The 23740-nt window shown below is 43.9% G+C and overlaps 1 long non-coding RNA gene across 1 annotated transcript; it reads left to right on the top strand.

Annotated features, from left to right (window-relative positions):
- The first annotated feature begins 1238 nt into the window (after positions 1–1238).
- On the top strand, positions 1239–12569 carry LOC146210109 (uncharacterized). The gene is made up of 3 exons (XR_014708280.1): positions 1239–1364; positions 2139–2246; positions 12364–12569. It is a non-coding gene; the product is annotated as an uncharacterized LOC146210109 (long non-coding RNA).
- The last annotated feature ends 11171 nt before the right edge of the window (positions 12570–23740 follow it).

Here is a 23740-nt window from a genome sequence, read left to right as displayed (position 1 = left end):
GTCATGAGAACAAAGAAAAAAAAAATACAGAGCACACTACAACGAAAGCTACATCGAAAGCCCTGTCACGGTGGCACTGCAGTGAATGAAGGCTTCGGGTTCAGTCACGGCAGGGGTGGAAGCATTCCCATGATCATGTTCTTTCCTAAACTATCCAGCTACATACAAACAGATGATAATGCAAGGACAGAGCTTCATTTGGCCTACACTACATGCTTCACAGTCTTCTTGCATTTCCTAAAGAGAAACAAATAGAACCACGGAGCCTGCACGTTGCACTTTAAGCACTTTTCTCATCGATACTAGTAGGCGCCGACCGAAAACACCTTCGCAAGTTGTCTTTGTCCATTTCCGTGTCAAGCGCTCCATGAAACTTTATCGCTGCAGGCCCTGGACTTCGACTGCATTCTATTAGATTTTCAGCATGCTCACGACACTTGCACGGTACTTCGATTACCGACGACACTAAAAAAAGCAGCACCTTCTCGGGGAATCAGCTGTTTGCTTGCAGGCCGCCATGTGCACGCCATGACGCCGCCGGCGCACCCTCGCGGCAACAAAAGTTACCTAATAGCAAGTATAACTACACAACTAAGAACGCTTCAACTTGAGCTCAATGTTAATCAATACTAAAAATAGTATCTTGCCAAAATAAACCTTTGTTTGTTTTATTTATTGCGTATTAGTTGCGTCGTGTTAGAAAAAGTTAGGAGACGGTCCCTGCTCAGTTTTGTGCCACACTGTGGAATCAACGTTTGCCGAGGATTCGGGACTACTAGGGCGGAGCCACGCTAAAAGTCGCTGGTAATTGGACGATTTCGCATACTCGTCACGATTGACGTCTCAAGGCTGCGTCACAGCTTCGTAATTTTGACGTCACGCTCACAAACTTGTGAGCGGAGTCCGTAATTCGATCCGCCGACCGAAGTCGGATCTCGCCGGAAGTCCTAGTCGCTGACGCGGTCACTTCCGGATGCTGCTGGATTCTTTTGGCTGTTTTTGACCGTTTCAGCGACGGCCGGCGTTGCTGCGACCCGGTTGGAATAAGCTAGAAGCTTGGAGCAACCGGGTGAAAATAGGCCGGCGTTGCTGCGACCCGGTTGGAATAAGCTAGAAGCTTGGTGCAACCGGGTGAAAATAAGCAAATCGTTATGGCGCCGTCTGCTGCGACCCGGTTGCAGCAGCGAAATGCTTGCTGCAACCCATGACGTCTTATTCGGTTTAGGAAAAACGTCACATCCGACTATTGTTTTGTGGGTTTTGTGTTGCTTTTAGTAGCAAAATGGCTGGTCGTCGTCCTTCATGGTGGGAGTCGTGAGAGCTGTGTCGCCGTGTCAGCCGTGTGCTCTCGTGTTGTACGGCACGTAAGCAATTTTTTCTATTCTTTAGATACTTCAGTGTGCATGTATTGAGTCATTACCCGCTGTCTGGAGTTTTACATTTAGGTTTCAACTTCCGTGCGCCCGAATGTTCTGTTGACGACCATTGAGCCTGCTTGGCCGGCAGTGGGCCCGAACGCCCCAAAGGTGTATTATCGAAGGTTTCAATCGAAAGCTCAACGCAGTTCGACACTAAGGAACATGTGGTTAAATACCGTTTATTAGGCCAACCGTACGGAAATCTCAATCATGTAAAGTACGCCTGATTATCAGTCTTGCGTGTGCTTGAAAAGGGCGGGAAACTTGGATAAGCTTTCCGCAGCTGTCTGGGTGAATAGTTAATGATTGTAACGTCTCTGAGCTGATAGAGGGACTTTAGGAGGTACTTACTAGGACATGACAAAACAACGCGTAGAAGCAGGAAAGGCGAGGATCACACAGGCCTGTGTGGGAAGCTTTTGTTTTGACGCACCACGACGTGCTAACCATTTGTGCGACGTACTATCATTTTGTGTGGCCCTCGTTGCTATGACGCGGTGTAATGATTTCATACCTCATTTTATGACTGCAAACTGTCAAGTATATGCAGGGCCCTTTTCTAATTACGGTGAGGGAAGCGATTTCGCCTTGTGTTTAAAGTGCATCAACATGTACTTGTTTTAAATTCAGTTTGTTTTGCGTGTGTACTTGTTTTAAATTCAATTTGTTTTGTGTGTGTGAAGATCGCTTATAAGCTGACGTCTAATATTTGGTACGCAGGGACCTTCCTGGTATGTGTTTTGGAGTCTAGCATGTGCTTGCTGGTTGCTGAGGCTGAACAAATGGGACTATGAAAGGCGGAGGCAGCATATGCTCAAACGCCACAAGGTGAGCCCTGTACTTAATTTCAAAACAATTGCTGTGCCACCGCGACTGGTCATTCGTTTTACATGGGGAACATGCTTGGGCACAGGTTCCCAGTTTGCATAGAGTGCATGAATGAATCAAACAAGCAAGCATTCCTGCAGCTGCAGTGTCCAGCTTGTAGTTTGCAGCCTTTCTTTCTCAGTTGCAACTAATGCATTGCAAACAGTGTGCAATGTAACAGTTGATTCAGACTAAGAAAAGCAGACTAGCTCCAAAAACAAACAAATGTTTGCGCAAGATGGAAGATCAAACCACGCTATATTGTCTTCTCAATTCGCTGTGGAAAACTGGCAAAGCTGCCAACGAATGATATTCCTGCACAGGTTGGTTGTGTTGCTTTTTTGTGCGTGTGACAATGTTGCTGCAAGAACTTTATAGCTTTGGAAACCACTGTGAAAGATAAAATGAGGTCTGCAAGATTGGCATCAATGGCTTGCAAGACAAGCAGCACAGAATATACACCCTGCCAATTCTTTAACAGTATCGCTCGAGCGTCGACTGTCCGAGCAGAAGCAAAGGGGAAATCAGGAGAGGGAACAAGCAGGGAGATGTAATCATGCTGCTTCAGCGAGTGTTGTCTGCTTGGCTGTTCTGCTCCGTTGGCAGCAACCCCTTGAATCAAGTTTCATATTGTAGTTCTGAGAGCGCTCCGCCATGTGCTTGTGGATTCAAGCTGTGCAAACTTGTAACGTTCCAAATATTATACTTGTCCCTGGTTCTATTTTCAGATACTGTCTCAAAGGTTTCTTTTCTCTTTTTTTTTTTTTAAGCAATGAAAGTACCGATACAACAATTTTTCAAAAGTATTGATGGCAAGAGTTATGGGGCAAGTTGGATTTTTTATTGAAATGTGTGTACTTTGAAGATATTATTCACATGATATGCAGATATTATTGCGGCTAAAAGCAAGCAATGACAGCTTCTCCGGGCACCGACATGCCTGCCAGCCTATTGTGGCAGGGTTGCTTCACATTGATCAAAGCAGCGTAGCAAACGAGGTTCACTGCAGCGGCAAGAATTGTGAACACGCCCTCGCACTCCTGCATCTTCCGGCGCAGCAGCGCTGGGAAGTCGACGGTCACGTGGTACTAATAAAGGCCCGGTGACAGTGAGACTTCGCCCCTAGAATGCAAGGCCGCAAAATCTTTTGAAAAGAGTAACTAATACCGAAGTTACAGCTACCGCAATTACCCGATTCTGTCATGCTTCTCTCCTTCCGTTCCCTCGCAAAGGTTTTTCACTCTCCTGCCCGAGGTCGTCTAGCCTCCGCAAGACAAATTTCCCTTCCTGCTCCGCGTTTGGCGGGAGGTGGGGCGTGGCACTCCGCGAGCGCGAAAAAAAGAAGAAAAAAAAAGGCTGAGGGAGCGCTCGCCGCTAGATTCAGTCTGGCCGTGGCGAGGGAAAAGCGCGCAGCGAGCGGTAGACACCCATCCTTCTCCCGTCAGTCAGCGAGACGGACCAATGGACGTCGTTCGCGGTACGTACGTCATTACTGGGGCCCGTCAGGCAAGCGCAGGAAACGGGGAAGCTAGCTTCCCAAAGGAGAGCATGAGAGAGCTTTGAATTGTATTTTCGATACTTTGCGGCGCGCGTGTCACTGTAGCATTTTGCACAGACTATCTCCGGTACCTGATCGAAACACTGGGCTCCTTTGCTTAAAAGGGCCTTCCCTGGACAGTGGCCCTTTAAAGCATTGGCCAGGTGTACACTGCCTACAGTGGTGCCCATTTCGTAGCAGAGGCAATGCCTGCCTAAAGTATATCCTCTTCACTTGACGAGCAAAGAAGCATTCTAGTTTTCCTTGCTGAGAATGGGGAATGCAGCCCCTCCACTCCATCCACTATCTTCTCGCCAACATCGAACACTTTCTTTCCGCTCATCAAAGATTATCCTTTTATGCCAGGGGCCTTGGCGCACGGCCCGCGGAGCTGCGTGATGCAGTCTGCCAGCTCAAAATTTTCAGCTGACATTTTTGAAAGCATTACCACCAGCCCTAATTTCCAACTACAATAAACTCAGACTTTGTACCAGTTAGTACGTGTTCATTTTTGAAAAGGCGTTGACCACTTAATCTGCGTGAACTTTCATTTGACATCACTATGCCTTCAAAGCAAAGAGCCAGACATCCTTGCCTTCTCTTTTATTTCCAAGTGTGTTTTTTTTTTTTCTTGCTGAGGATTATAAGTGTGGTAGTGTTTATTAACAGGTGTACCATTTCAGTACCTCTCTCCGAGCGATCCTGAAGCGGCTTTTGTCCAGCATTGAAGTGGAAAGGAGCACACATTGCTTTTCTTTTGCAGTAATAGGAGGGCTTGGTCTGACAAAACAAAGTTAGCTTATTTTTGTTCATTTTATTGTTATTTATTGTACTTTGTTTCCTGTTGTTTTGTTAATTTCTGGCTCCTGGGTCATGAGAGAAAAAGCTTTCTCAATGCAGCCCACGTAGCAATATGAGTTTGAGACCCCCTGCTCTATGCCCATAATGGCAGGGGGTCAATGGATAATTCATAATGAGTTTGTCTGAAAGGTAATTGTTTAGCAAAAAGCTACCACACGCCATTGGTCGGCTCGGACCCACAACCTCCACATCATGGTGTTAGAAGTGTGTGAACGGGCCGCTCCGCACCGAACAGTAAGTGACGATACCGATGCTCTGATTTCCGTAGGCTGCCGAGAGACTGCGTTGACTGTTGGTGGCCGCAGGTTCGCTGGGTGCAGTTGAAATCTTCGGGTGAAGGCGTGGGGAATAGGTGGGCTTCCCTATACAGCAGGTGTTTCTTGCTGTTTGTTCTGCCTTCGCTCGTACCGAGTGGTGTTGGTGACCACCGCTGCGTCTGTGGCTGAGCGACACATTGCGGTGCGGAGATGAGGACTTCCCTTCTCGACTGTACACATTTGTTTACACTTGTTTACAAACTATTTACAATAACGTCGTCAGATGCGACATCAAAACATAGAGGGCTAACTGCAACTGGGTGCACGATCGGAGGTCAGAGGCTAGCAGAATCAAGCCTTGGCCTTCTGCTATGTTTTAGGCCGGAGTCCCTAGAGACCTCCGTCAGCCTAGCCTCCCTCCTCGAACAACCCGTCTGCCCTCGTCCCTCCGAGCCCAACTGTCCCAACGCTCCTTCCTTAGCGCTCAAAATTCGAGTCTAGTTCGTTGACCAATCAACGACTAGTCACTGTGGCCAATAACATGCAGTCCTTCAAAATGGGCTGGCCAATTGCTGTGCCACATATACTCCTCTCCTATGCATGTTAAGTAATACAAACACAAAGCACGCACTACGCGGCGAGTGGTTGCGCACACAAACGCATACATCTGTGCTTTCTCCCTCTCCAAAATCCTCCCACACAAGAGGCGCCAAGCAGTCGCGAAGACAAACGGCGTCGACGGTTACACTTCCGAAAACACACACATTCAAACCTCAGGCCCAAACATTCCGATCCCTGCCCTTGGTCGGTTGCGCATGGGCAGCGGATTCAAAGGGACGTACAGGCGTCTTCCCGTGAAGACATGTCAACAGTGCGTTCTCCCCAGGCCCGTGTTACGCCGCGTTTCGGGATTTATGGACTCCGCGCCCTCTCCACTCGAACCGGGAGACACAGCAGTTAGCGCCGAACCCACAACCACTGCGCTTACGCTGTGCCTTCTGCTTGCACTGCTCTGCCTCCCTCGCGGCACGGGACGGACAGAGCCGGCAGCGTCGCCCCCCGCTGCCGTGTGTTCTGGGCTCACTTCCGAGAAGCGGTCGCCTGTGCGACCGTCATAAATCAGCCCGTGTCAAGCTGCCCCTTAACCTTGTTCGCCCCTTCGGAATCTCCTTCTGGGCGAAGCCCGCAAACTTAACTGGTGCCGCAAGGATTGCCAGTCAGTTCTCAACGTGCATCGGTGCGCATTTTGTTTTTCTCTCTGACGCCCCTGCTCCAAGCGTTTCTTCGATCATGGTATATTCTAAGTTGTAATGTAATGTAATGTGGAAAAAAGTGCATTGTTCACTGCTGCAATACAGGCTACGTATTCTGCAATAAAAAATGTCAGCTTTCTTCGGTGCGAAAAGATGTCGAACGACTTCAGCTATGGTGGCCGGCATACCAAGAAAGGACCGAGCTATACAGTCACTGTTTGTGAGGGGCACTTTGAGCCCAGGTTTATGTCCAAAACATGGACGACAGAGTTAAATGGGCATATGCTGCAAAGCGTTGCGCGTTGCTAGCAAAGGAAGCGGTCCCCACGATATTCTCTGCCTGCCTTACCTACATTTCAGACATCGAAAAGTAGAAAGCGACCCACTGAAAGGCAGCCCCAGGAACCGAAAAAATAGAACATCGTCAAACCTTATGTAGAAGCGTCAGGTGAAGGTAGCACGGGCTTCACACGACACTGCGTGGGCATGGACAGGCCCAAAAGCTGGGTGCGGCTCAACCCACGGGCCGTCTGGGCCGACACATGAACATTTTTGCTGGACTCGGGGTGGGCTTAAACGTACGGGTCCGAGCTGGATTCGGGCTTGTACACAGAGGGCCGATGTCCTTTATAGTCACTTTGTCAGAGTAAAATACACATTCGTGCCGTCGCTGCAGCGAAATGGATGAAATAGCCATGATACGCTCCGAGAAAGAAGTTTAGTCTTCTTAGCTTATTTATTTACTTATTACGGCACCGCGGTGGCTGAGTCATTAAAGCTAGGATACCATAGTCTGATCCTAATTGGGAGACAGCATTTTGGCCGAAGCTGAAAGCATGGCAGGCATATACTTAACGATGGCAGTTTCATTGAAGAATCCCGGGTGGCCGAAGTGATCCGGACGCCTTTGCTACGGCGTCCTCACACTTTGAGCCGGTTTGGGACCATTGCTCCAGAGACATAGCTATTTTGTTGTTTTTTTGGCGTCATGTACACTTTTTTTATTCTCCACGTGAGAAAATTCAAAACCAAATGTGGGTATGGTTTTCATTTTAATCTGTTGATTGGAACGTCTCATATCTTAAATAGCCGCAAAGGCTTGATAGAGTAGAAATCTCCTTGACGATGAAATAAGATAAATCTTGAATGAGCAATTTTTAAATAGAGTCAATCAGTGTCGTAAACAATTAGGCGTGCGCCAGCCACATTGAACGATACAAACGAATATATGAAATTACTCCCCTCGGTGACTAAAGAGCAGCAGTCAGACACCGCTCTTGCATGTTTTAAAGCGTAAAATGCCATGTGCGGGTTACGCCGGTGTGGTGCAGCGTGGAGTTCGCCTAATAAATTAGAATAGCGCCAGGTGAGGCTGTTTCAGCTATCAGCGAGCGCAGACAGTCTGGTCTGCGATAAGGCACTTCCACATATGGTCAGTTTTATATACCACTGGAGGCTAGGAACTGGAAACCTCATACAAACCACTGGGAAGGGCCAATATTCGAACGCTTGATGAGGTGCGATCTTTTTCAAGGTTGGTGTTCAACACTCGTGACGCCTCAGCCACAGATACAGCCTTGCTGCCGCAGCGGCGCCATCTTTCTCCTCAGGAAATTGAGGGCGGGGGGGGGGACCTTCTACATGCAGAATCAGCGAAGAGCATTGCAGCCAGAACACGTGCCGGCCCTGGCGGCGGTGCTGTTGTGAGCTATGATATAACGGCACCTCTCGCACACCACAGGGCGGGCACGCCGCCTGAGCTTCTTGTCTTTCTTCTACCACTGTCGCCTCCAGTTCACAGATACATTAAATCGAGGAGGTGGTACCTACGCTTGACGAACGGCAGTTTTGGCATGGCGTGAAGGCTACATACGCACACTATTGGCTACTTTGAGTTTTCTCGAGATTTTATTCAGCTGTATTTTGCTGCACACGGTGTCTAAATATTAAAGCATCCTCGCAAGAAGTCCGATGACAATTTTTTTTTGTCTAATTGAATGTGATTTCACGAATTGAAATCATGGCCAAACTGGTTGCTTTTAAGGGGGACATGGCTCTTAAAGCTATTTTTCCTACGTTTTTCAACAAATTTGATAAAACCTGGTAGTCTGATTTAGTTTCTTGCCCTGATTTCAAATATGTAATTAGGTTTCCAATTGGCCAATTAGTTCAAAAGATAAATGAAATTGTTCATGAAAAAATAACTGCACTGCAAAAAGTTCACATGAATACTTTGCTAGGTACTAGAAAGCATAACGAATATAATGTTAGGCGCACTTTGGTATAACAAATATTAGCGATGTTGTAGCAGTTCACTGTTCCAAATGTGAGTGCCTTCCTGACTTATTTAGAGCAAAATTGAAAACTCTGAACTGCTATAACATCGCTAATATTTGTTAAATAAAAAAATGCTCCTAACATTGTATTCATTACGCTTTCTAGTACCTAGCAAAGTGTCCATGTGAATTTTTTGTAGTGCTGTTATTTTTCATTATTTCTGCAAATTATGAACAATTTCATTATCTCTTGAACTAATTGGGCAGCTAGAAAATTGGTTACATGTTTGAAATCAGTGCAAGAAACTGAATCAGAATGCCAGGTTTTATCAAATTTGGTCAAAACTTGGAAAATAATTTTCAGAGCCATGTCCCCCCTCAAGCAGAAGTGAAATGCAATACAGCTGACATATTTCGTGGTGTGTTTGGAGACTGTAAACAGCCTAAACTAATACATTCTTTTTCAGCGAATTTCTAACAGTTTAGAGTTGTCGTGGGAAGACGAAAGAGTCACACTGGCCGTACTGCCCGAATCCGTGAGTCTCACTGCCTGTTAGAGGTTGGGCACACTACGAGCAGTGGCGCGCCGCGCCGGCGCGGCTCGTTCATACACAACCCTTCACACCACACTCCATATCATGTTCTACTTGGCACTTGCTGTATTTTATTTTAAACCAGCCAAAAAACGAGACAGAGAATAGAAGCTAACGAGATGAGGCTGGCTTCTCTGTGTCTAGTCTTTTGGCTGAATGAATGATTACCAACTCGCCCAGTTGTTAACCTTGTTGCTGTATTTACAGGGCATTCCCACATCTGCTGCTGCAGTTTAGTTGAGCACTGGTGAACGCTGTCTATGTTGGGATACATGCAACATAAATAGCTTGAAAATAAAAGATTGCATAGCCATCATTGTAGCTAGTTTGTAAAGCATGGGATGCATAATGTGCAGGTCTCGGACCTCAACGGTGGCATGTTTCTTGTTTTTGTTTTTCTAGTTTGCAATGGGGGGGGGGGGGGGGGGGGGAGTTATTTTTCATTTGACAGTAGATACACTACTAATTACCGTTCATCACCAATGCAGATTTTTTTTATTAGTTTTAATTATATGCTTTCCTCAATTTCATTCTGTTGGTTTGCATACCTGTGTAGTAACAGGGCCTTTATATACTTTTTCTTTTCTGCTAAATAGAAGAGCATGAGTCTCTCATAGCCTGTGTTGCTTTGGGACGTTAAATCCCATAAGCCAGACCAGCATGAGCCTCGTTTCTGGTAGTCGTAGATCTATTTCATTGAACCTCTTTGTTAATAAGCTTGTCAAACATACGTCAGACAAAAACATACAGTATTATGGGTGTGACACCATGAAGGTGTCAATCATTAGAAATGTCACAAGTGTTGGGCAGGCATGGAGGGCCCATCATTAACGTGTTAAAATTAAGGAAGCTCCGGTGCCACTCAAGCGAAAACGTGAGAAGCTACTGACAGAAGGCCATGGAGTAGGGCATCTGAAGGGGGAAAGGGCTACCCTTGAGTGCAGTCTATCCTCACTGAAGGGATTACTGACCAGTGCCTTGGAAATTTTATCAGAACAGGCATGGATAAAAAAAATTATGTGCACAAGATAGGGAGTGGAAATATGCTGCTTATTGATGTGAACTCCGAACTAGTCCAGTGGTGCTTGAGCACATCATATTGGTATAGTCCACATTTCTCAAGCTAAAAGAGTCATGTTTTTAGTCAAACTTATCGTTTGGGCATCAAGTACAGAAACAAGCATTGCATTTTCTGCTAGTTTGTTCCAAATTGTTGCTAAGATTATTTGTGTTATTTTAAACATCTGTACATGTTTTGGCTGTTAGTCTTGTATTTTCACCATCTGTACATGTTTTGGCTGTTAGTCTTGTATTTTCACCAATGCATTGATCTTTGAATAAAAAGGAATCAAATAGGTTATTTTGGTATGTCAGGTATAAAAAATTCAGCTAATAAAATCATTTGACTTTAGAACGTGCTCCAAAACAATTTGAATGCTTCAAAACTTCCGTTTTATAGCTTCAAAGTGCTCGAGCCTGCTTCTACCTCTCCAAGTTGGTTTGTGGTTCAGGTCATTATTGCCAATTCTGCATGACTGAATTGATGTCTTCAATTTGGAGTTTTGGGGAGGGTTGCATCCATTGGGAAGAGTGAAAAATGCTGGCCGAAGATAAGGAACGCTGCATTATGAAAATTCCGATTGCTATTGGGCAACCATCTCGTGGATGATGGCACTTGAAAGCGTTTTGACTGGAGGTACTCGCACTGCTTGGGCTAGGCCAGTGCAGCACTTCATCTTACAGGAGCATATGCACCTAATTTTGGTCGCATTACCTCTCCAAGTTGGTTTGTGGTTCAGGTCATTATTGACAGTTCTGCATGACTGAATTGATGTTTTCAGTTTGGAGTTTTGGGGAGGGTTGCATCCATTGGGAAGAGTGAAAAATGCTGGCTGAAGATAAGGAACGCTGCATTATGAAAATTCCGATTGCTATTGGGCAACCATCTCATGGATGATGGCACTTGAAAGCGTTTTGACTGGAGGTACCCGCACTGCTTGGGTTAGGCCAGTGCAGCACTTCATCTTACAGGAGCATATGCACTTAATCTTGGTCACATTTTGCTTGTTAACGACATGCAAGACATTGCTCTGTACAGATCATCACCTGGTTTTTATCTTCAACCACTAAATAATTTATAATTGAATTTTTGTCTTATCTGTTTCAGGGTGTCTATACTCCATTAACACACTGAATGTTAGTAGTGCTGCTACTGCACTTAAAGTCAAGTGTTGGTCTCTGTTTGCAATATTTTTTAGCTGCTTTGAGAAGTATGATGCTCATGGACAGCCTCCTTAACAACATGAACTGGTGTATTTGTGATGAGGACCATATATCAAAGACAGCCAGAGGTTTTATGATGCTAGCATTGTAGCAACTGTTGTGGTGCTGTAGTTCGGTGAGCGATTTGGCCATCTTGTGGTTGTTGCCTGTTTGCTGTGGCCACCCTCAAAGTAAATAGCTATGGTCCTGTCACATAGTTTGAGAACTTTTTGTTACTTGTATGGAAATTACTGTTTGGCACAAAATGACTTATGGCTGCCATCATGTGCGTTATAGAGGGCAAGCGACTACATTTCGGTGGAACAGTTCCTCATTCTTTTTCACAGCCCATAGGAAGGATTTCGCAAGTTTAGAAAAATGAAATGTTCACAGCTGAGTCAGTCGCAATTCCGGAATCATGCTGTGTAGTCGACAAACGCTACAATCCAAGAGCAACGCATGTCGTCTAATGAACAGTGCAAGCGGAACTTGGATGCAGCAGCAAATGAAAATGCGCACACATGGTTTTCAAGATGTCTCAACGTCTATTTATATGCTTCACAACCTACCAAAGCCCGCACGCTTGCGTTATACCAAAGCACAATCAGCTGTCTGTTCTGATGTCTGCGACCAGTGTTGATAACTTCATATCAGTTCTTTACCACCCATGGTGTCCATTTCTGCTGTGCATGTGCACTGCAGTGATACATTGTCACACGCATGCAGAGAGCACTAGTACTGGCCTTACTTAGGGTAACTTTTTCGCTGTTTTGGCTTTTCTCATTCTTGAGCTATGCTACAGGGTGCACACTTTTCTTTTTGTCTGGTTCCTTTGACGAGTCATGAATTCAGCATTTGTGCTTCTTTCCTTTTTGAGGGTGTAGTGACCATATGCAAATCCACTATTAGAATATATGAGCTGCTGCATAGTCTGCAGTCCTGTTATCTTTTTATTTAAATTTGGTATGTCTCTGAGTTTCTCTGGGTGTTTTGTTATTGTTCTGAGCTGGCATTCTTTTGTTTTTTCTCCCTATGACAGCCGATCCTGCACGTGACTGATACTAGTTGAGAGATCACAACAGCTGCCCACCTTTCAAAGCATGGCATTCCCTGGCCCAAGTTGACTGCTCCCTGTGCTACAGGCTCAACAGTGTACTCACAAGTCTGCACTTCACTTACGAGCGTAATGGCAACACACACATGTTGGCCATAGCTTCTGTGTCAAAATAAAGTATTCCTACTTATGTGCCTTTTCATTCATTATTAACGCACATGATTGGAGTAATAAACACTCCAGTGCCAAAACACCATGTTGACACACTCATTTATGTTTAGACTGCCTACCTTCTGCATTACTTCCCTTTTGTAACCTACCTAGAAAGGTATTTACTGTATGTGTCATAGAACCACATGTATTTTTTATTCCTTTTGAGACTGGAAATAATCCGCAAAACCAGTGAAGTAAGAAAAGTTCACAGATATGTTTCGTAGACAATTTTTAGAGGTAAGCCAAATAAAGATGTTTCGAACTGCAGACAGGGACTGATGATAAAAAGGCAAAGTGGGCGGTGTTTGTTGAATTGCATAAGATTGGTTTGATTCAGTATTTTGCAGATGAGCAGCAACTTTCCTAATTGCAGTGCCCTTGTCTGTGGGATACTTACACCCATACTGTCACCTCATGTAATGCTCAAACATTTGGCAGTGCTAATCACTTTACTAAAATATTGAAATCTTGGCCCTTCAAAGCGAATTGTGTTCAATAGTGAGGTGACATGCTTGTAGCAATGAGATTCTAACCTTGGATACCCGCTTAATACACTATTGCTGTACCTCTATGCTACTGGGATGGTGAGGCAGCATACTAAAAGGGCATAAAAAAAAGCGTGTGCAGTAATTCTTTACATGTAACAATAGTTGAAGCCCTCGCCTAATTTAATGTGACTGCATTAAAAGGCCATATTTACCAAAAAAAAGGCAATTTGAGCGACAAGGATGAGTGGCAGATAGTATGACCGGATGGATTGGTCTGTGTGATGTGGGGACCATGGTATGGTCCAGCTCCTTTGACATGAGAAAAACTCATTGCCTTTCAGAATCCCAAGTCAGATGTGCGAGTTGGGAGTTCATTTACATAATGTGGTAATTAGTACTTTTACAAATTGGTGTGTGTGACAAAAGCGCAAACTAATATCGGTGAATCAACAAGTAGCGAACTAAATGTACAGGGATGAGGATACAGGAGTCGTAAATGCTGTGGCATGTTTTCCTTAACAGCGGTGCTGAAGTGCCCCCAAATATTTGTTGCATTTGCTCAATTCAGGTGTATTTCAGTTTCTGGTATAACCTTTCCCACACCTTTAACCTTTAGGCACAGTAATTGTAAATAAAATTGGCAGTTAAAAAAATAGCATTGTCAAGATGACAGTGTTCCAAAAAATTGAGGAATAGTAATTAAGGTACGTATAGGAGCAAAAGTTGCTACACTGTACCATCAGCATACACGTGTGATCCCAGCCATTTTCGGAACCATAAATGCAGTATTAACATCAGTAGTTTATCAATTCAGTTTCGGACTATCCTCATGTTTGACAAGATTTTAATGATGAAACCTTCAGCTTAATGCCTCCAGTAGCCTGAGTATTCTGAAGCATAGCATTGTTGCCTTACTTAATTACTTGGCACACTCTAATTTTGCAGTGAGAAATTTCCTTAGCTTAAAAAAGTGAAAAATTTGGCAGTACTCTGTCAGGGACGAAGCAAGCTTTTGGAAAAGGAAAATAGAGTAAATGTCTCCGAGTGAACACCCCATGTGCACTGCGAATGAAACTAATGAGCAAAAAAAAAAAAAAGCATATGCTCTCAAGCAAAGTATTGCAATGCTTAATATTACATAAATTTCTCCTGGCACACATAGATTTCATATTTCAAGCTGCCAGTTTCCATCATGCAAGGACGACATCTGCTAGTTTCTATACAGCACCTTCGTGCTTTCGCACTGGCAAGCCACGTTTTGTGAGAGGGTACCTTTCTAAGTGGACTCAGCTAGGCTTAACCTGATTTACATGAAATATATATGGAAGGGTGCTTAAACCAGATGCTATCAGGCTTTAAGTACACCTGCAGGTAAGGGCCCTGCCAACTACTATTTTTAATAAAGAAAATTTGATATATCTAGTCGTCACTTAGTGTTTGTCATATATACTCCCTCAAGCACAATTAATAGTGGTCTAATCGAGCTGCTTGCTTGATACTAAAAATGAAAACGCAGCACTGACACCAAACATGGACGAGCTACTGCTCAATTAAAACGCCTGGAGAGAGTGCAACGTAAATCAACTTAATCGCATTCACTTCTTTCTTGTCGACTGCGACGTAAAGTATCGGCAGCACTTGAGCAGTGGTCACCTTTACAAACCAAGCATGCAATGCGTCTGGTCATCGACTGGCAGCTGTCGGCCGGCGCATCGTCGCCGTCGATTCTCCCAGCGACGCCACGCCCTCCGCGGCACGGATTCAACCCTCTTTCCAGTTTGGTTGCTAATGGCCATCAATTTTCGCTGATTATTGCGCTATAAGCGGATAAGCCAGCTCTACTAATTGAGCACATAAATAAAATATTTTATCAAGTTCGGTTTACAGCGCAGCCCTATGGCAGTCGCGTAACCGGCGAAGCGAATAAAGAGCACATCAGAGGATGAAAGTTCGGCGATGCACTCTGATGCATATCTTACGCACTGGATTTGTTAGAGACCAACATGGAATAATTTGAACAAATTGTTCGATATACACGGTCATTTGGCTGCTGGATATACCATTGCTTGTAAATCCGGCCGCGCAAAATATATAGTAAAAAAATTTACTTCTTTTTCCACATTCTATGTTCACAACAAACATATATGCATAACCACGCACTGAGATCAAGCGCCACATGAAAATTCGCGCTTCCACTTCAGTTCGAATAATAGCTCTCGAGGTAAAATGATCGAATGAGTCGCGTTACATATGCTGTGTATGCGAGGTGGGTACGTGGCGGACGAATTAAACTGCACTGCAAAAGATGGTTTGGTTTGGTTTATGAGGTCCCGAAGCAACTCGATCAGGCTATGAGATACGCCGTATATAGTGGAAAGCTCCGAGAATTTCGACCACCTAGCTGGGTTTTTACCGTACCGCGCAGTACACGCGGGCGCCTTGTTAGTTTTCGCTCACATCGAAAAGCAGTCACTCCATTCAGGATTGAATCCCACACCCTTGGACACAGAAGTCGAGTACGCCAACTGCACCAGCACAGCGGGGGGGACTGCAGAAGACACTGTTGCGTAATTGTTGGGTGCTTGGTTTTGCCCGCGGCTGCTACGTTTTTGTGACATGGCCATGCAGTCCCGTTCCACCTAGCTTCCACTGGGCCATCGCAATTCAATCTCGACCTCCTATAAAATCGCAACCATGCAATTCCTGGCACGAAGTCGCCTCCTGGTCGAATTAGCATGGCTTAACCTGCTCGAGTCGCCAGACAGTTCGTGTATACACGCTGGCCAACAAAGACGCACGGGATCTGTTGGCTCTTAAATGATCACAACGGTGCATTGCAATGCCGATCGACGCCACGTACACGCTTACGGGCGGCATGCAATTCGTTGCAGCCTCCGCTGCTGCGGGTGCGAGTCGTGAAAAAAGAAACTATGCCGGGACTGCAGGCATTGCAGAATTAATATGTAGTTTCACGGGTTGGTTCGGCTGGAGGCTTTTAATTGTGCCCGTGTATGCGGTGCGATTTCTGCGGTGGTGTGGAGCAGGCAATAGGTAACACGTGGTAACAATTAATTAAGCAGGCGCTGGTATATAACTGATAATACTTTTTAACTAGTCATGCGCACTAGCGCCTCATTTACTAACAGCTATAGGTTTGCTGAGGTCGCAATTATAATATCTATATCAGTTTTTTAATTTTTGGAAACACCATTATCGTCCCCGCTTTTACCACATGAATTTAGGCCGCGCATGGCAGAAAATGAAACCTCTCGGTTGAGGATAATTTAGTACGAGCGGCATATATATGTACGGGTGTACGTTGTACGATCGCTTCGCTAGCCATTCCTCCCGGGCGCTCCCGAACATTATGAAAGGAGTGACACCCGCGGCGGTGCGTGGCGCGTATTGAATCGTAAAGATCAGCATGCATGACTAGCATGGCGATTTGCGCTCACCCGCTGTATAGTTTCGGTTTCGCCTGTGTACGGCCGAAACTACCCGAGCAGGTAGTGTAGATGGCAGCGTACTGCTCCGAAGTTGTCACTTGCTCCTTCGTAGCGCCCAAGAGGGACGGCAAGCTTCGAGAGCAAGGTATACCCGCACATATGAAGCGGGCTCATAAAGCCAGGTCATAGCCTCCTCTATTTTTTCGAAAAAATAGAAGAGGCTATGGCCTGGTACGCGCTCGATCATCACAGTGGTTTCAATTTAGCCCGCGCATCAAAATTTCTTCCGTTAAATACGCCAACAGAATTATGTTTTGGGAAAGTTTACACTGATATAGATACTGACATGGGCGTCGGCATGACCCCCTGCATGGTGCCAACAGATTCTTATTCACTGAAACTGCATTGTCAGAACACTTAGTGACATAATTTGTTCATTCTAGAAGGACAAACTCGTGGAAGTTTAAATTTTGGGGCTTGTGTTATTAAATTAAGGAAAAAAGTATGGGAGATCGAATAAACCCCACCCTTTACAACCCCCTTTACTGATACATTATCACCAGGCTTGATTTGGTTGTTTAATCTGATGCAAAAATTCATAAGAATAGCAATAAATGGACAACAGAAGACAATTAAGTAGTTCAGTTTGGTAGTTGAAATCTTAATGGTGACTGTATCAAATGCTTTTTGAAGATTAAGAAAAGGTAGCTAATTTTATTTGAGTTGAACATGCCCATGCTTCTCATTTAGTGAATCAGTATATACAAAGCATTCCTCATCACCTGATGGGCCAGCTCATCAAGACACTTACAGTAATTGCTTAACTGTGGCTGCTTCCTCTTTGTATGAAATAAAAAACTAACTTGAATTTGAGGCGAAAGTTTCTAAGAAAGGAAAAGGCGCGAGTACTGAGTCATCAAAAGTGCCTTAAAATTGAGATACTCGCTTAAAATCAAGAGACTTAGCTGCAGTATATGCAGCCAAAGAAGAAATAGAAAAATGCTTTTGAAATGTCAAAACAAGTGATTTTAATAGCACCCCCAAAATTTAGCAAGAGTACTGGGCAATTTTAGAGTGTATGGTTAAAGCAGAATTCAGTTTACCCAAATTTAATACTCAACTTGGCTGTTCTGCCAATGCCAAATTTTTCTAAAAAATTGCAACACTTAGAAGCACAAAAAAAGCCTAGCCCTGAAGGCTTTTGCTTTCTTTTTTAGAATGCATTCATACCTTCAGTTAGAAATGTTACCGGTATAGAAGCACGATCAAAAGCGACCATTCAGAGCTTCATTGTAACTATCAAAAATATAAGTTATGAACTGCAAAATAAAACGACCCAAGTTTAAGGTCTAATTGTGTTTTTTAAGTTTCGCTCTCAGCTATGCTGGTCCCTGTAGACCTTTCCTCAACTCTTTAAACTGTACTTCAAGACCTAGTAGAAGTAGTAGTAATAAACTTTATTTGGCTACAAAAATGAGTGCCAAAGAGGTTTGCAACTTGTAGAACCAGGGCCATCTGTCACTTCGACATGGAGGACTCCAGCCAGGTACACCAATTAAAAGGAGGAGAGTCAAGATAAATGGGGGACTGAATGGCAATGGTGCAAAGGAAAAGCAGTGTTCTAGGTTAATGCAAATGAGAGATATAGTTGGGACAACATGCTTTAGGTGGAAACGGTAAAGAAAGAAATGCACTGGGAGAAGGAGGAAGAAACTTTAATGACACGGAGTATTAGGCACCGAGAATGTCCCGAGTACGGGTCACCAAGGCCAACCAGTCCGTCAGCTGATGCAAGACTAGCCAAGCCCACCAGGCCGGGAAACAAAAGTGCGGAAAATGAAATGTGCCGGGATGGTGAGAAAATTTGTTCCCATTTTACGTTTGACATGAGATTTAGTGACAGAAGAAAGGAAGAGGTGTCAAAAGAAGAATGAGATAATCTCGAAAATGCCTGGAAAGCAGCTTCATTCATCAAATTGACAGGTTGAAAGAAGCCGGCTATCCGGAACGTGGTGTCATCTCAGTTGCTGAAGGAACCTATAAAAAAATGAAAACAAACAGCAAGGAAGCTATGCCTAACACAGTGGACAGAATACAACAACAAAATCTGGTTGCAATACCCTATCTGCACAGCATATCGCACGATTTGAAACGAATAGGCAAAAAAGTAAATATCGAAGTAGTTTTTACAGCTTCGGAAAAGTTATTGAAGCTTTGTAGGATCACTCAAACTTGTGGTGTGCAGCGACGCGCATGTAGCATAAAACACCCGACTTTATTTGTACCCTGCAGCACAGGTGTGGTGTATGAGATCCCATTAAGCTGTGGGAAACGTTGCATTGGACAAACGGGTAGATGCCTCAATGAACGGCTCTGAGAACACAATTATACCTATGAAAAACTTGCAAAAAAGAAACATCTGCGAAGGAAACGTTGCTTTGCACTGCAGCAGGTGCACAGGTTGTATGCCCTGGCTTCTACAGGGCTTAAAGCCAGGGGGTGTGTCAGAGACCCCCCCGTAATATTTAAGAGGGGTCCGAGATCCCCACAAGCTTGAATTCAAGCATGAGGACTGTAAGAATACAAACCAGGTAACCATTGTTTTGTTCTTGTCAGTGGTGTAATTGGAAGATTTCTTCTCTATCGTTTCAACAGTTTCACATTGAGTATTAATAAAAACCAGAGATGGAGAAAAATAATGATTTCTCCCCTTTGTATAAAACGATTTGCAAAACAGGCAACCAGCCACTTTCTCTCTTTATTTCCCTTTCCATCAATGCTCGAACACTACAGACCCCCTCCGATTGAGCCAGACTTTAAATATTAAGCACTGGGCTTCACAAAACAAGGATTATTGGTAGAAGCAACAAGCAGATTACAAGAGAGATTCTGGAGGCAAGAGTCATCAAATAGAAAAAGGGCTTGTGCGTCAGTGCACCTTCGATAATGCTCAGTGAAAAAGAACTTGAGATCCTGTAAGTAGCGTAGGTTTACTCAAAACACTTAGTATGTTATACCTTTTCTTGTATGGCAGTTTTCGGTTCTATATCTCTTGGTTTTTAAGGCTAACGACACGACTTAATCCTGCTCATTCATACTTTACATTTTGACAATGGAAGCCCACATACAGCTCAACCTGGCTTTCATTTGTCTTCATCGAATGTTTAGCGGTGAGGCATGTGCTTGCTCATGGCGTATACTACTTCACTTGCGTTTTGGATTTTTGTGATTTCTTGTTTATTGTTACTTTTTTTTTTGTTTTTTGTCAATGCTTTGTTAGGAGAGAAAACTGGTATACGTGCATATGACGTTTTGACTTCGGCTGAGTCACATGTTATGAAAATGTGCATAAATTCCTCCGTTTTCCAATAAACCTCAGTTGACAGTCGGTGCTGTGTTCATCTCCCTACCTCTGACCACATCTATCTCAATCTCAAAGACCTCATTCCAATAGTAACATGCACAAGTATTGATACAGTCATAAATTTATTACAATGAATAAGACTTTGCTGTCAACCATGATGAACTTGACTTTCTGCAACATCTAATGTCAAAGTGAAAGTGATCGCTCCTTCTGCTTATATGCTTCACTTATTATTAAGGAGATTATTAAGTTGGTTAAGACCTCAAGGCAGAATATTAGTTTAAATAGTTTAGTCACACAAACAAAAAAACACGGGAAAGAAATTATAACCGAGTTTTTTCTTGGTTGAAGCACCGTACAGGAGAAGAAAGTAATCATATTTACACAGGTGGAAGCAGGTTCAAGCATTTTAGAGCAGCTCAGGGAGCAGTAATAAAGTAACTTCGGAGCAGCTTTGAAGCAATAAAGCGAGAGTTTTGGAGCAATCACATTATGTCTTGGAGCAAGACTCTAGACCCGCTTTTAATAATAGAATTCTTGCTTCCTCACTTAACTCTTCGGCTGTCGAATATTCCGAAAAAAAAAAAAAAAAAAAAACACCTCCAGTGTCGAACTGTTTCAAACGCTATGCGTTTAGCGCAATACTCGTACTGCAAAAACGCTGCGGGACGGCATGCGGCTGCAGCACCTGTACGGCAAAACCAGTCAAAGGGTTAAATAGCAGAAAATGGAATGCTGCCTTCTACACTTCATAATTGAAGATCGTTTAACTAAGAGATTTATACTGTTTTGTAAGATTCAAAGGTGGACTTCACCACTTCGATGCATTCAAGTATTGCCACTAGTTCGAAGTTCACATCAATGAACAGTACATTTCTGCTTTCTATCTTGTGCATATTCTTTTTGATCCTGCGCCTGTGCCGATAAATTTCTGGGTACTGGCCAGTAACGCCTTCAGGGAAGATAGGTGGCACTTTAAGTATAGCCTTTTTCCCCTTCAAATTCATTACTTTATGGCCCTCTGTGGCTGCTCAAATTATTGCTTGAGCTATCTTAGTTTCAACACACTGGCGATAGGCCCTGTATGACTTTCCAACACTTTTGAAAACACATTTAGTGACTGGCACCTAAGTGGCATCACTTCCATAAGAGTTCCAAGTGTGCTTTTGTCTGTCGTAGGCATGACAGGCTAGATGGTGAAGCACCTGCTTGTATTCACAGCAGAATCGCTAGGAACAAACTGTGTAGTTCGTTGCAGCTGGACAAGTTTCCAATGGCTCGTAGTCATCATCATTGGCCAGACTATACCAACTGCAGGGTGAAGGCCTCTCCCATACTCCTCTACCTGTGCTAGCTGCATCCACTTTACTCCTGCAAACTTTTTTAGCCTCATCCGCTCACCTAACTTTCTGCTGTCCCCTGCGACGATTTGCTTCCCTTGGAATCGTTTATTACCCTAAGCGAACATCGGTTGTCCTCTCTACGCATTACATGCCCTGCCCATGCCCATTTCATCTTCTTGATTTCCACTAGAATGTAATTAACTCAAGTTATTTCTCTAACTCACTTTATGTGCTTCCTATTTTTTAACGTTACACCTACCATTTTTCATTCCATAGTCATCTGCGTTGTCCTCAACTTAAATAGAACCCTTTTCGTTAGCCTCCACGTTTCAGCTCCATAGGCGAGTAAGTGTAAGATGCAACTGCTGTATACCTTCCTCTTGAGCAATACCGGTAAGATACTAGTCATAATCTGAGAATACTTACCAAATGCACTCCATCCCAATCTTATTCTTCTAGTTATTTCCCTTTCATGATCTAGATCTGCGGTTACTACCTGTCCTAAGTAAGCATATTCGCCTACCACTTCCAGTGCCTCGCTACCTCGTAGTAGTTTGGTGCGCCTGCTTCACTCACTGATCTCATTTCCCTCACCACAGGCGATTCAAAAGGCTGGGAGTAGGTGCTATATCAAGTGCACAGAACATTTTCCGTAACGAATTCCTCAAATTTGCTTATAAGCAAACATTATGCTGCATACTTTTCTAGTATATTAAAATTTTATACGTATTAGGCTCGGGTGAGATGCATTACACCTCTGCTACCGGTGTGGTGCCATCGTTTTGACTACACTAGCCACATACCCTGTATACAGAACTCATAACAGACCATTGCCCAGCTGCGCTTCTCATAGTCGCTTAACTTAATCGTCTCGGATTGCGGTTCTTGCTGTCAATACCAGTAATGGCCCACTGTGCGGCAAAACCGTGCTCCACTAAATTTAATGTCAGAACATTGATGCAGTCGAGTTGGAGCAATTTTGGAGCAGGGAAAGCAGGCTGGAGCAGAATGAAGCAAATGGAGCAGCACTTCCACCCCTGCATTTAGGATGAATGCAAAGAAAGGAATACTGCAATCAAATTCTAAGTTCTTTCTAAGTTCAAAAGGCAAGCCACCATGTCAGTGTTATCACTCAGTATCCTAATTTCTAAGTTCAATATCACAGGAAAGACAATTGTGCCAAGCTCAAGCTTAATACCGTTCAACATGATCCAGTTACATATATATATATATATTCCTGCCGAACATAATCACAGTTCCCATATTGTAAGGAATCTTTATCAACCATGCTTTTATTTATGTGTTTATTGATACCTCAGAGGTCCTAATGCGAGACTTTACAGAAGGAATGGGCTTGTGCACAGTGATAAATGGCAACAGGCTAGTGGTATACATGGCTATGATTAGACAGGTTCTTTGATGGCAGTATTGAAGCTTACAGGATCACTGATGAGGGATGATTCCAGTTGTGAACAGTGCTTACGAAGAATGACTCATGAAATGTAGCTGTGCGGGCATGCGGTGAAACGCCACTTTTACGATAACCTGTGCGAGGTGTTCTATACACAGGTTAGCCGAGACGACTGCCATGGGGTCTTGTATGAAAAGCTTGTGATAAAGGCAGGGGCGTGAAGTACAGTGACTAGAACAGAGACTGTAACAGATTTCATGGCAGAGATGCTGAAGGAGTATTCGAGGGAATGAAACTGGTGGCATGGTTTTGAACAGGCTCATAAGGTTCAGTAAAGTTACAGTAGTGTGGATCAACTATATGATTGGTATATTAAAATTGTGATCACACAAGGGTTTTGTAATCTAGTAATTTTACACAAGAAGGTGCCAGCCATGGGTAGGTTACGATAGAGGTATCCAACAGTTCTATTAAAGTAATTAGTTACATGGCTTACAAGGCAAGACAATGTTAAGCCATTAGTGAGGTGAACACCAAGGTACTTAAACAAATTCTTTGAAAAAGTAGTACTAGTGTTAATTTTGTAAGTAGGATGTGTTGTTTTGGCAGTGGTGAGAAGAAATCAACAGTCTAAAGCTTCTCAGGGACGGAGGCCACATAGCACATCACTATTGTATGCGAATTAGACATAGATATAAGGCAGAAGCGTCGGACGAGTTGGTTACAGAGCAGCGAAGTACACAGTCATCAACTAAAATGTGGATGGTAGAAGTTACTGAAGGGAGATCGTTAAGAGTAAGGGACAGTGCTTTGTGGAACACATAGCTGAAAGAAAACTTTGAAAAAGAGGACTGGGTATTAGCAGTAACAAACCGCGAGCGGTCGGTCAGAAAGCCTTGGATCAAACTAGTGGATAGAGGTTTGTTCAATTCAGGCAGCTTCAGCAGAATGCGGGCAACGTGAAAAATGCGTGCAGACAGGCGACGCAACTTGGAAAAAGCGGTAAAAGAAAATCGAGTACCGAACCTGCTGGATATTTTTTTAGAAGTTAATATTGGGATATATTAAGGGCGAAAGGCACCATTTCGGCTCCATCG

The sequence above is a fragment of the Amblyomma maculatum genome, chromosome 1, assembly GCF_055883805.1.
Source record: "Amblyomma maculatum isolate TAMU_Amacu chromosome 1, ASM5588380v1, whole genome shotgun sequence".
In the NCBI taxonomy this organism is placed as follows: Eukaryota; Metazoa; Arthropoda; class Arachnida; order Ixodida; family Ixodidae; genus Amblyomma; species Amblyomma maculatum.
The sequence above is the reverse complement of the archived record's forward strand: the minus strand, read 5'-3'. Positions and strand labels throughout refer to the sequence as shown.